The sequence below is a fragment of the Sciurus vulgaris genome (genome assembly GCF_902686455.1).
Source record: "Sciurus vulgaris genome assembly, chromosome: 5".
Classification (NCBI taxonomy): Eukaryota; Metazoa; Chordata; class Mammalia; order Rodentia; family Sciuridae; genus Sciurus; species Sciurus vulgaris.
The window spans coordinates 113890892-113902870 of record NC_136465.1 but is presented as its reverse complement, the minus strand read 5'-3'; the positions used below and the strand labels follow the sequence as shown (position 1 = coordinate 113902870).

At 45.8% G+C, this 11979-nt stretch overlaps 1 protein-coding gene across 2 annotated transcripts in view; it reads left to right on the top strand.

Moving 5' to 3' along the window:
• The first annotated feature begins 1043 nt into the window (after positions 1 to 1043).
• GALNT6 (polypeptide N-acetylgalactosaminyltransferase 6) overlaps positions 1044 to 11979 on the top strand; it is a 34590-nt gene continuing 23654 nt past the window's right edge. The window contains exons 1-2 of one of the 2 annotated variants that reach the window (XM_079141134.1): positions 1044 to 1135; positions 7663 to 7765. The gene's annotated coding sequence lies outside the window, so the exon portion shown is untranslated. Of the gene's footprint in view, positions 1136 to 2112; positions 2205 to 7662; positions 7766 to 11979 lie in introns of those variants that run through there. The other variant, XM_079141135.1, reaches the window with a different exon arrangement.

The window sequence follows — 11979 nt, the reverse complement described above, 5'->3', positions numbered from 1 at the left end:
AGTTTTCAAATTATCAGCTATTTGGTGTCATCTATGGTACCCTCTATTACTAAGGACCCCAAAATATTACATCACAGAATCTTAGAACTGTAGAGCATCCATGAACAGTACTGTAGTCCTGGTGGGGTGATTCGGAACATAAGTACATAAGTTTAGGAACTGAATTTCCCTGGCTGTGTGTGTGTGTGTGTGTGTGTGTGTGTGTGTGTGTGTGTGTGTGTGTGTGTAGGATGCACACGCGCTCCTGCCAGGAATCAAACCCAGGTTCTTATGCATGCACTCTCACCACTGAGCCATACCCCGAGCCTGAGTTACTTGAATTCTAATTGCAGCTCCGCAACTACTGTTCAAGGGTTTTTAAAGTTGAGTGTGCACCGGAATCACTTGGAGGACTTTAAAAACAAGATGAGCCTTATCCGGAGTTTCAGATTTAGGTGTGAGGCGGCGGGACCCTAGAATCTACATTTCTAAAAAGTTTTCTAGTGGTACGGATGCTGCGGGTCAAGGGACCACACTTAGAGAAAACTAGCTGCGTGATCAGCCCCCTCCCATGTACAGTCCGGACAATAAGTAGGTATCTGCTGAGGCCGGGGTTTACCCGAGACCTGGCACACTCGTAGCACACAGTTAATACCAACTCTTTTTTTTTTTTTTTTTTTTTGCGGTGCTATCTCCCCAGCCCTAATACCAACTCTTGAGGCAAATGAGGGGACAGAGCCCAGGACAGAGCCTAGGGGCTCCTCTATGCTAGGCCGCGGGGCTCTGAACCCTCCGGCCGCGCTGTCAACCAGCCGGCTCGAGGAGCGCCGCGACTCCATGCACGCGCCGGCAACGGCTCTGCTAATGACTGTGGCCTTAGGGTGACTGAGAACCTTCCAATCCGTTTTGGAGTTGAGAATCTGGCGGCGGAAACCGCACCCCGGTTGGGCTGAGATCTGGAGGAGTCGGGAGCAGCTCCACCCGGTCGCGGGGCGCTCCTGGGCGCCGCGCGAGGGGGGCTGCACCTGGCCTGGGCGGGCGGGGCGGGGCCGGGGCCGCGGAGGAGGAACGCCCCGGCCCCGCCCTCCCGGCCGCCCCGTCGGGAAACCCAGGAACGGAGCGGCAGCGGGGCGGCTGCTCTGCCTCGGCGCGACAGGTAAGCGGCAGAAGGAGCCAGCGACCCTGCCCCCGGCCTCGCAACCCCGACTGCTCACCAGTCGGGCTCGCTTCTGCCAAGCCCTCGCTCTCACTCGGGTCCACCAGCCTTCTCCTCTTCCTCCTCAAAACCCCACATTGTAAAGTGAGAGGCTGGGCCAAACTGGTCCCTCCTGCCTGCGCTCCTGGCTGTGGCGGGGGTGGGTAGTTCCTCCATCGGTGGTACTCCCTCCACTAAAGAGCTAAGGGTAAATGGGGTGCCCAGACCTCTGGAATTTGGAGGGTGGGAGGGGGACCAGCCATAACCCTCCCTTCCAGGACTCTACGCTCTTTCCCCCTCACATCGTGCCCTCTCCCTGGCATTCCTCATGCGCTCATCTCCCCAGATTGGGCCACCCTATGTGCTCCAGTACGGAAAATCTTTCAGAAAGGTTTCCTCCTGCCAGCGACACGTCAGTCACACTTGAGCGAAGGGACAAGAGAGCAAAAGGCTTGCTGGTGGGACTCCCTCACAGCCCCACCTGGTTGACCTGCCCTAAATGTTTGGGCCTTTCGGGGAGTAGGGAGGGATTTATGTGGTATTGTGTGGGAGGGGGCCTGATGGGTGTGCATGACTGTGGCTGTCATCAACTTCCTGATTTCTCGTCACTTGTTCCAAGCCTCATGCTGACAGAAAGGAGAAACAGCTTGTACTGCCCCTGGGGCCAGGCATCCCAGACCCAGACCTCTGCAGAGTGTAGGACAGGACTGTCCTACCTGTGTGGGCACTGGCAGTGATCAGGTTGCCAGCAAAGCTTCAAACGGACCTCCTCTATTAGCCAGGAGGTCACAGGGAGGGTCTCAACACTGTGCTCTCAGATCACCCGAGACCCGCAAACACAGTTTACAGGCACTGGGTGAGGTTAATAACTCTGGACACACCAAAGAGCCTCCAGGACTTATGCTTATTTTAACCTGGGCTGTGTGTGCACTATGCAGGCCTTCTCTCCAGTGAATGAGCTGTTTCCCTACTCATCAGAGGAAGGGTAGGAAGGATGACACAGGAAATTACATGTGATGACTAGAACAAGGTAAGGCCAGGGTTTTGAAATATACTTTGTTCTAATTATCCAACGATAGCCAGTATCTTAGCAGGCATTTCCCAGCTCCAGTATCATGTGTTTTAGGAATCCAAAGGTAACAGAAGAAAAGACAGCTCTAGGGGTACCAGGGCAGAAAGCAAGAAAGGACTATGCAAGGGAAAATGGAAATCTGGTACTGACTAAACCGAGGTGGAGGATATTGAACTGCCAAGTAATCACCACCCATAGTTGGTAGGACAACTAACTCCTATCCACAACAGCGTGGAAGAGCGCAGGCCTGTAAAGGGGAGGCCCTGATGTTTATTAGGTGCCCTCTGAGATCAGAAACATCTTAGCTCGAGTTCAACTGGAGAAACTGGGCAGGAGATATAATCATTGCAGTCTGTGTAGCCATTGCCTAGAACTGAAGTGAAGACTTAGAGGGTCAGCTCATTCTAGGGCCAAGGGCTTCTCATGCAGGGAGGCAGTGGGCATAATGAAGGTGGAAGGCTGCTGACTCAACTCTGTCACTAATTTAGCTGTACAACCTTGTCCAAATCACATAAACACTCCCTGGGTGGGGAGCAAATGAGAAGGTATATATGAAAGTGCTTGGCAAAGCTCCAAAGCACCAGCCAAATGCAAGACAATATGGTGCCATGGTTACAACAGCAGGCTCTGGAGAGACATGAGCCTGAGTGCAAATTCTGCACAGCTACTTCCTTGCAGTGTGACCTTGGTCAAGTTAGTTAACGTTCCTGTGTTTCAGTTTCCTTCTGTGTAAAATAGATGATAACTAGAACTTGATTTGAGAGAGTACAGTGGTGTGGACCTATAGTCCCAGCTACTTGGGAGGCTGAAACAGGAGGATCACATGAACCCAGCAGTTTGACGAGTTTGTAGTTTGGCAACAAAATGAGACCCTGTCTAAAAAAAAAAAAAAAAGGGTTGTTCTAAACATCTTACAACTCCTATAGACATATCCTGATATCTCTAGCCCTGGAAGTGAAACTGAGGACCAGAGGGGTGTATATATGCTGGAAGGATACATGAGTGGCTGTATCAGAGCCTGGGTGAACTTGGATCTATAGCTCCTGTCCTTCTCTGGGAGAGCCCAAAATGTTCATTCTCATTTGATGGGTCTGAGAATGAGGATTTGAATAGAAAGAGGTCAAGTGTAGGGCAGTGCCTGTCTCTGTGTCAAGCTCAATGCTGTGATTGTGCTGTGTAAAAGGCTTGTGTGATGACAAGAACGGGTTCAGTCCAGGGAGAAAAAGGAACATTAGAAGACTCTTTTATGGCACCTGAGAGCCCTGTGGGCTTCAGGTTATTCTCCTGTACCCTGTCCAGCCCACTCTGGGTCCTAGGAAATGGTCTAACCACACACCTCAGGGCAGAGGGATGCTGCAGGCACAGAAAGCCATATGGATGAGTCAGGTGAAGCATTCTGAAAGTGAAAATTTGGGGACCAGGATTTAAGAAAGGTAATGATATGTAGGTGTCTAGGGTTGTTGGTTTGCCTCCATGAAATCTATAAGCAATTCCTACATGGGGAAAGCATGAGTGAAAAACTTAGGAGCAAATAAACTCACCTAGATCTTGGGGCAGCAAGACATATCTTTGTCTAAGATGGCTTTGCAAGAGGGGGCTTACAGGTAAGAATCTGAAGAACAGAACCATGGCCTTCTTACCAGGGAGATAAGGGCAAGGCTTTGAGGAGGGAGAGCCAGCCAGAGCCAAGCATCTGGTCAGGTTTGAGAATGAGAGCAAATAGGAAGCAGACTGCCCAGGCTGTGCTTCTGCCACAATCAAGTAGAACTAAAGGAACATGCACACGGCTGTCCTGATGGTGAAAGGGGAGAGAGTCCTGAGGCAAAGGAGGCTGGCAGGCGGTTCAGCAGACTCTCCAGATGCTGGGCGCAAGGGCACACTTTCAGATGATGGTTTTGAGAGTGGAGAAGAAGGGGAGGATCCTGGTAGCAGGGAATGAATCAGCAGGACCTGGGAGGAAGCGTGGGGTGAACCCAACTTTGAGAAAGGATTAAATACTACAGGCCTGGGAGTGGGCCAGGGGCAGGAGTTGGGGGATTTTTCAAGGATTTTGATGCTATGACAGTCGTGGGAAACTGGGAAGGCCAGCTCGCTTAAGGGACGGAGCACAGACTGAGTTCAAAATGTGGTGGGTGGAGTATCCAGTCTCCATGGGTAGAAATTCCACAACCAAGTGCAGGTGTGGGAGGGAGAAGGAAAAACTTCAGTTCCACCCTCTCCAATCTGGAGATTGGTCCCAGTCTTCAGAAACATCCTGTTTCCCACTATCTTGACCTTGCCCAGCCTTCCCTGGCCCTGTCTCCCTGCAACCAACAGATGGTTAAACTGAATTTGGATTTCTTTTTTCTTTGCTTTCCTTCAAGCCCACACTGCTTGTCACCAGAGTTTCTCAGCCAGTAGAGAAGCCCACCTATTCCCTGCCTGGGACTCTCCTTCCTCCCTGGATTCCTAGGGGTCTGGGCACATTCCTGCCCCACCCGGCAGGGCCTAAGAGATCCTCCGGGGAAAAACCTATTGAACTTCCTATTTGGTGTCCCTGTCAATTTGATTTTTGATGATTTTTTTGCTCAGAACAAAGGTTTAGTGAGCACCTACTTTATGTGAAGTGCTGATCTAGACATATAGTGGTAAGGCAAAGTTGGGTTGGGTTTTTCAGTTGAAAATCTATGTTTGGATAACGCCAGCTTAATATTATATGTAAATATAGAATGAACCTAGATATACTGGCGGGAAATGTTAATGGACTGACTACAGAAAGAACTTTCAGCACATCTTTTGGGGCAAAACAAGCCACAGTGCTGCAACTTTGGTATTGAGGAAAAATCAAAGTGTCTTGAAGGTGTAATTATGGGGGAAAACTCCCAGCATTCTATGATCAAAAGGGTCAGAGGTGGGAGGAGAGCTTTGGAAGAGATAATTTGCTCCTCTTTCACAGCATGGTACATAGGACATGAAACAAGAGCTGTGTTTGATGGGGAGAAAGTGTTAGCCAGGAAGACTAGACAAGCATTTGTCCAGCCTCACAGCCCCTTCCCCCACCAGGAGCTTGAAGTTGACCTGTCCCCTCCCTAACATGATGTCCAGCTCCACACACCTGTGCCCTCAGTGAGAGCCATGGCAGTCCTTACTTTTCAAAGAGACTTGTAATTGGGTTGTAGTTTGACTGACTTGAGCAAACATCCCTCTGGTGATGACGGGACAGCTTGCTTCCTGACTGCCACGTCTCCCCGGAGGTGAGCAGCTAGCTCATTTGATAAACAGGAAGAAACTTGTTACAAAAAGGCCACCTGGCCAGCAAGGGTGTGTTCTGGGTGGCTGACCCTGGCTTTCACAAAAGCAGAGGCTTTGCCTGGGACTTCTCAGTTTCTGCATATTTAAAGCATTTGAATTCCTGGGTGGGAGTTGGAGGAGTGTAAATGGCACCCAGGAGGTCTGGGAGTAGAAAGGGAAGTTCAGCAGAGCCCAGAACCCACGTGACCTCCAAGGGGGAGGTGAGAGTAGGCTAGCAGAACGGTGGCCTAAGGTTCTGCTCCTGGGAACTATGGTATGTCACCTAAGCAAGCTAGCCTCCCCAGTAAAATGAGGGCAGGGCACTCAGATAGCAAGTTGAGGGTCTAACAGTAGACTATCACATAACTTTAATACCTGTGGCAAGTGCATTTAGAACATCTTTTAGTGTAGCCAGTGCTTAATGTTTAACCCTTCTGGCTTCATTTCATTTAACAAGTGTTTGTGGTACACCTACCACATACTAAAGGAATGCTAGGCTTTATAAGTAATAAAAAGGTGGAGTCAACATAGCCTTTCAGGTCCCAGGAAGGAGAAGAGATGCCTCTAATGCAAGACAGGCGGTGATGAAGACAGCGTAAGTGAAGATAGGAAGCCAAGGCTAGGGGCTGTAGGCCAGTGGTAGAGCTCTTGCCCAGCATGGACTGCAACATTGGCTTTCAAACTTCTGTGACTACAAAACCTACTACTCATATATATGTGGCAGGGTAACCCAAAAGTCTTAGGGCAGTTTTATACCTTAATAACATCAGAAATATAAATTATACAAAGCAACAAAAACAAAAAAAGTCATTTGAAAATCTGATCAGCTGCATGGTGGTACACACCTATATTCCCAGTGGGAGGCTGAGGCAGGAGGATCCTGAGTTCAAGGCCAACCTTAGCAACTCAGCAAGACCCTGTCTCTAAATACAATGTAAAAAAAAGAGCTGGAGATATGGTTCAGTGGTTAATTAAATGTCCCTGGGTTCAATCCCTGATACCAAAAAAAAAAAAAAAAAAAAAAAAAAAAAAATCATTAAATTTCTTTTTCTTTTATGAATTTTGAATAATGAAATTTTGTTTTAATTTTCTATCAGATACTCTGTCATCTTCAATGAACTGAGATAAAGATTAAAATATAAATTGACTATTCAGAATTGATAAGACTAAAGAAAGGCAAAAGAAATGTAAATAAAACTTTCTAGTGATATTTGTTTTAAAATCTGTAGCCTTCATATTTCTGAACTTATTTTCTGAAATACATACTTTTGAAGTTATTAAAGCTTAGAACTAAATATATGTATAACTGAAATGAAAAGTTAATGAAATAATACCTACCCATATTACATGTGATGGAATTTGATACTTCTTTTTTCGTCCTGTTCTGGTCTTTTAAAGAATTATTTTTCATGCTGATCTGCCACATTCTTAAGTTCTTTTACAGCACTGTAAGGGGTTTTGATTAGTGGTTGGCTAGCCTCTAGTTGCTCTTCCTCATATCGACGAGAGAAGGTATGTTCCTGTTTTGCTTGGTGGGGCCCAGGAAGCAAGTCCCATTCATTCAATCGAGGAAGGCTTCCCAGAAGAGGATTTCTGGCATTATCTCAGTGCATTGATGTTCTGATGAGTTAAAAAAGATGAATGATCAGCAGCAGCAGGAGGAGTGAGTGGACAAGCCCTGTGGACACTTTTTTGTCAGTACCCCTGGGTGTGGAGCCCCAAAGGTGGGGGAGATAGGCAGGACATGGCAGGTGGATCCTGTGAAGCCCTGCACTTAACAAAGTACTACAATAGGGGCTATTCCTTCTCCAAGGCTGGTGGAGGGGGTGACCTCCCAGCTCTTGTTAACTGCACTTCTGGGAATCATCACCTATGCAGAGAGCAGGAATCTTTAATCCCAAACTCCTGTGGCTTCCACTGGATTATGTGCCTCTTCTGAGGGACTCTTCTGTTGCCTGCATGCTGAGCAAACAAACCAGACAGTGATTACTGCCAAGCCTAATCACAGGTGTCTTGTTTCCTTTCAGGATGTGGTGAGTACCTTGAGGAACTACAGATTCCAGAGAAAAAGTTTTAGACAGCTAGTTGGATTGAGAGAGCGGGTGCCTGGGAGCAGCTCATTTTGACCCTAGCTCTCTTTCTTCAGGAGAAATAAAAGGAACAAAGACGAACCCCGCTTCAAGGGACCACAAGGCAGTGCCAGGAAGAGTGAGTTGGAGTGACCTGGGTGGCTCACCTTCTTAGAAGAGGTGAGTCCTAAGCAGTGGCTATTGCTAGTAATTACAGTGTTACCACACCTTCATTGTTAACTATGTACTTTCTTGCTGGAGGGGGAAGAGAGACAGAAAGTAGCAGAAGTTGCCAGAAAAATGCTCATTGCTACCCTGTTCTGTAGCCCTCTGACTGGGCTTGGCTGCAACAGTTCCAGGATTGGTGAGATGTCTAGCTCAATGAGAACCCCTTGGATTGACCCCAGCATTATTCTAACCCAGGGGCAGAAAGCTGCCTCTACATTGAACCCCATTTCTTCCCTGAAACCCCCATCAATTCCACAGGGAAGTCTTACCTTTGCAGCTCACTCTCTATGCTATTGTTAAGTTTTAATGTTAAGAATTTTTTTTTTTTTATTTTTTTTATTTTTTATTTTGGCGGTGCTGGGGATCGAACCCAGGGCCTTGTGCTTGCAAGGCAAGCACTCTACCGACTGAGCTATCTCCCCAGCCCAAAGTTAAGAATTTTTGAATAGATAATATAGTCAGGGCTCAAAGTACAAAAAGGGATTCAGTGAAAGATTTTTTTTTTCTGTCCCTGTCTCCTCCAGGGGCAGGGGCTACCACCTCTTGTTCTCCAGCAAGAGTTTTAAATCCCTGGAGAAAAGGAATTCAGTCTTGTACCCCTTCATGTCCCTATTTGGCCTACCCTGGCACCCAGGGGGGTTTTGCTCTCACCCTGTCACTGCATTCCCCTCTTCATTAGCTCTGCTACTACACTGGGTCAGACCCCCCCCCACCCAACCCCCCCAGGCCTCTCTTAACTGACTATCCAGCTGCCAAGCAGGTCCTGCTCCTAGATGCTCTCTACCAGCTATCATATTGCTCTACATGGAATTCTGGGCTCCCAGCTAATCCTTTAGTGTTCCGCACACTTCAGGTCAAGGGCAAACTCCCTAGTTGCCTCTCCAGACTCATCTACTGCTTCTCCTATCAGACTTCATACTCCCACCATAGCAGATGGTTCTCAGTTTTCTGATTGGCCATTCTGTTCCCCACCCCTAGGCCTCTGCTGTGCTCTTCTCTCTGCCTGGGACATGCTCACCTCACCAGGGTGACTCCTACTTGAGTCTCGGTGCTCAGCCCAAGCTTCTTCCCCTGATGGAACTTCTCTGCTCTTGCCCATGTGTTGAGCTTCCCTTCTCCTTCAGCACCCAAGCGTGCCTCTCTTTTGCTGCCTTCTTGCTGAGTAATCACTGTTTAACATCTGACTCCCTCAACTGGTGTATACTCCCTCAGGTGGGTCTTGCTCTGCACTGTGTTCCCACAGCTTGCAGAGTCGCTGGCACAGAGCAGGTATTGACAGAATGAGCAAATCTCTCCCATCTCCTAGACAATACAAAAAATGCAAAACAGATGCCCAAAGAGAGTTCTTTTATTCAATTTTTGATGTTGCTGCTGAATCTCATGATATGAAAGGAAGTGCCTGTCTCCCATGCCCAGAGTAAACCCTGCTCCCTGTTGAGATCATGACAGTCATATATTCCCCAGATGCAAGTGGCTCTACACCAGGCTTCCCCACTGGCAGGAGAGTTTGTGTTTAAATAGCAGAAATAAAGAACTCAACCACAGTTACTTTTAAGCAAACTATGCAAGGGATGATGAGCATGGTTTTGGCCAAGGACCAGATGCTTAAGGTTAACTCCTGGGAAGCTGAGCAGGGATTATTAATTATCATAATAGAAATACTTGATACCACTTACTGAGGGCTTAGTAAATGCCAGGCACTCTGCTGGGTGTTTTACATACAATATCTGATTTAATCCTCATCATCACCCTGTGAGTTAGGTACTAGTTATTCCCACTTTGTAGATAATGAAATTTGAGACTTAGAGGGATTAAGTAAATCACCCAAGGGTCTGTCATGGCTAATGATAACAACTAATGCTTTGTGAGAACTTAACCAGGTACAGAGACTGCCAAGTTTTTCCACCAAAAAAAAAAAAAAAAAAAATTAAAGTTAATCCTTATACCAACTCTAGCAGGTAGGTGCTATTACTAGAAGGGGCAGAACTGGCATTCATGCCCCATTCTCTTGCCACCAGCCTCTGTGCTCTACCAGCGAGCCTTATACTGGCCACAGGAAAAGTTGGCCACAGGAAAGTTTTGCAAACGTTCATCCTTTGAGGTGTGGGATACATGCCTAGGGGTGGAAGCTGGTGAGCACCCATACTTGGTTCTGCCTAGAAGATATCATAGAATATTAAGTTTAAAAAATCTTTTTAAATTTTTATTGCAAATGAGTAGATACAGAAGGATGCAGTTAGCTGGTCCTTGTACAATATGAGTTTGAACTCTGTGGGTGCATTCATACATGAATTTTGTGTGTATGTGTGTGTGTGTGTGTGTGTGTGAGAAAGGAAGATTTTCAACAATTTGAAAAACTGACAAATTTATAGCCTAGAAATGTTGACAAAATTAGATATGTCATGAATATGTGTAACGTGCAGATAAAATCTATTGTAATCTATTTTATTATTTACTAACATAAAATATACACAAATCTATTATTAAAAGTTAAAATTTACCAGAACTTATGCACACAAACACAGATCATACATGGTGGCATTTGAATAGAAAGAAATCTAGCAAATGTAAAGGTGCAATATTAAATCATAACTGGGAGCTGAGGGTGTAATTCAGTGGTAAATTGTATACTTAGCATGCACAGGACCTTGAGTTATATCCCCAGCACCAAGAAACAAATAAATGATAACTGCATAAAATTAACTTGTATATGCTATACTACTGTAATAATTTTATAGCTACCTCCTGTTGCTGTGGCTGTGAGTTCAATTATTTTGAGCATCCACTTAAAACACCATGCAATATTAATCATCTTCAAGTGAGCAGTTTTTTCTCCCTAGAAAATTGAGTATCACACTAAAAAGTGATCTCCTGTTCATGCACATTTTTCACCACACCTATTATATATACCAAATATGATTGATTGACTGTTGATGTTATCAGCGAGGCTTCTGATCAACAGCAGCTATTAGTTAATTTGGGGCAAAGTCAAAAGTTATACTCAGATTTGTAACTGCATGGAGGTTGGCATCTCTAATCCCTGCAATGTTCAAGGGTCAACTGTATTTATAAAATATATGTAGGGTATAAAGAATAATAATATCACCAGTAACCTCCATCCACTTCCAGAAAAAGCTCTTTCCTTCTAAGTTCCCTATTGCCCACCTCTAATTCCATACTTTTTTCTCCTTCTTCAGAAACTTTGGATATACTATTCCTTTAGTTTCTTTGTAGCTTATAAGAATACCTATTTAATATGACTATGCATACAAAAAATACATTTGTATCATAAACAGCATGTTGTTTAGTATCAGCATGGTTTCAAATTTTCTGTAAATGGAATCACACCATATGTGTATTTCTTTTATTTGATCTTGTGTTGCTGGGGAGTAAATTCAGGGCCTTGTGCATGCTAGGCAAGTGCTCCCCCACTCAGCCACACTCCCAGCCCCTATATAAGTCTTTCAGCAACTTGCCTTTTCACCCAACTTATATCTACATTGTTGCACAGAGAAGTGGTTCATTCTTTGTCATGGCTGTAGAGAACTTCACAGTGCAGCTACTTCACACTCTATTCATTCTATTGCTGATATACTTGTAGATGGTTACCATTTTTTGTGTGTGTGTGGTTTTAGACAATGCTCCTGTAAACATTCTTGTCTAAGCTTCTTGGTTTGCATGCACTAGAGTTTATCTGGGACATAAAAGTAGGAATGGAATATTCAGTTATTGGGGATAGTACTCAGGGGTGCTTTACCCCTGAGTTACATCCTAGCCTCCCCCCCCCGACACACACACTTTTTTTTGTGACTGGATCTCACTAAGTTGCTGAGGCTGGCCTCAAACTTGTGATCCTCCTACCTTGGCCTCCTGAGTCTCTGGGAATAGAGGTGTGGACCTCTGTATCTGGCTAACGAGTAAAATTTTAAATAAACAAACTTGGCAGGTGTGGTGGCACACAGCTGTAATTCCAGCAACTCTGGAGGCCAAAACAGGAGAATCACAAGCTCAAGGACAGCCTCAGCAATTTAGCGAGACCCTTAGCAACTTAATGAGATCCAGTCTCAAAATAGAAAATAAAAAGGACCAGGGATATAGCTCAGTGGTAAAGTGCCCCTGGGTGCAATCCCTAGTACCAATACCTACATACATATATTTATTTTGCT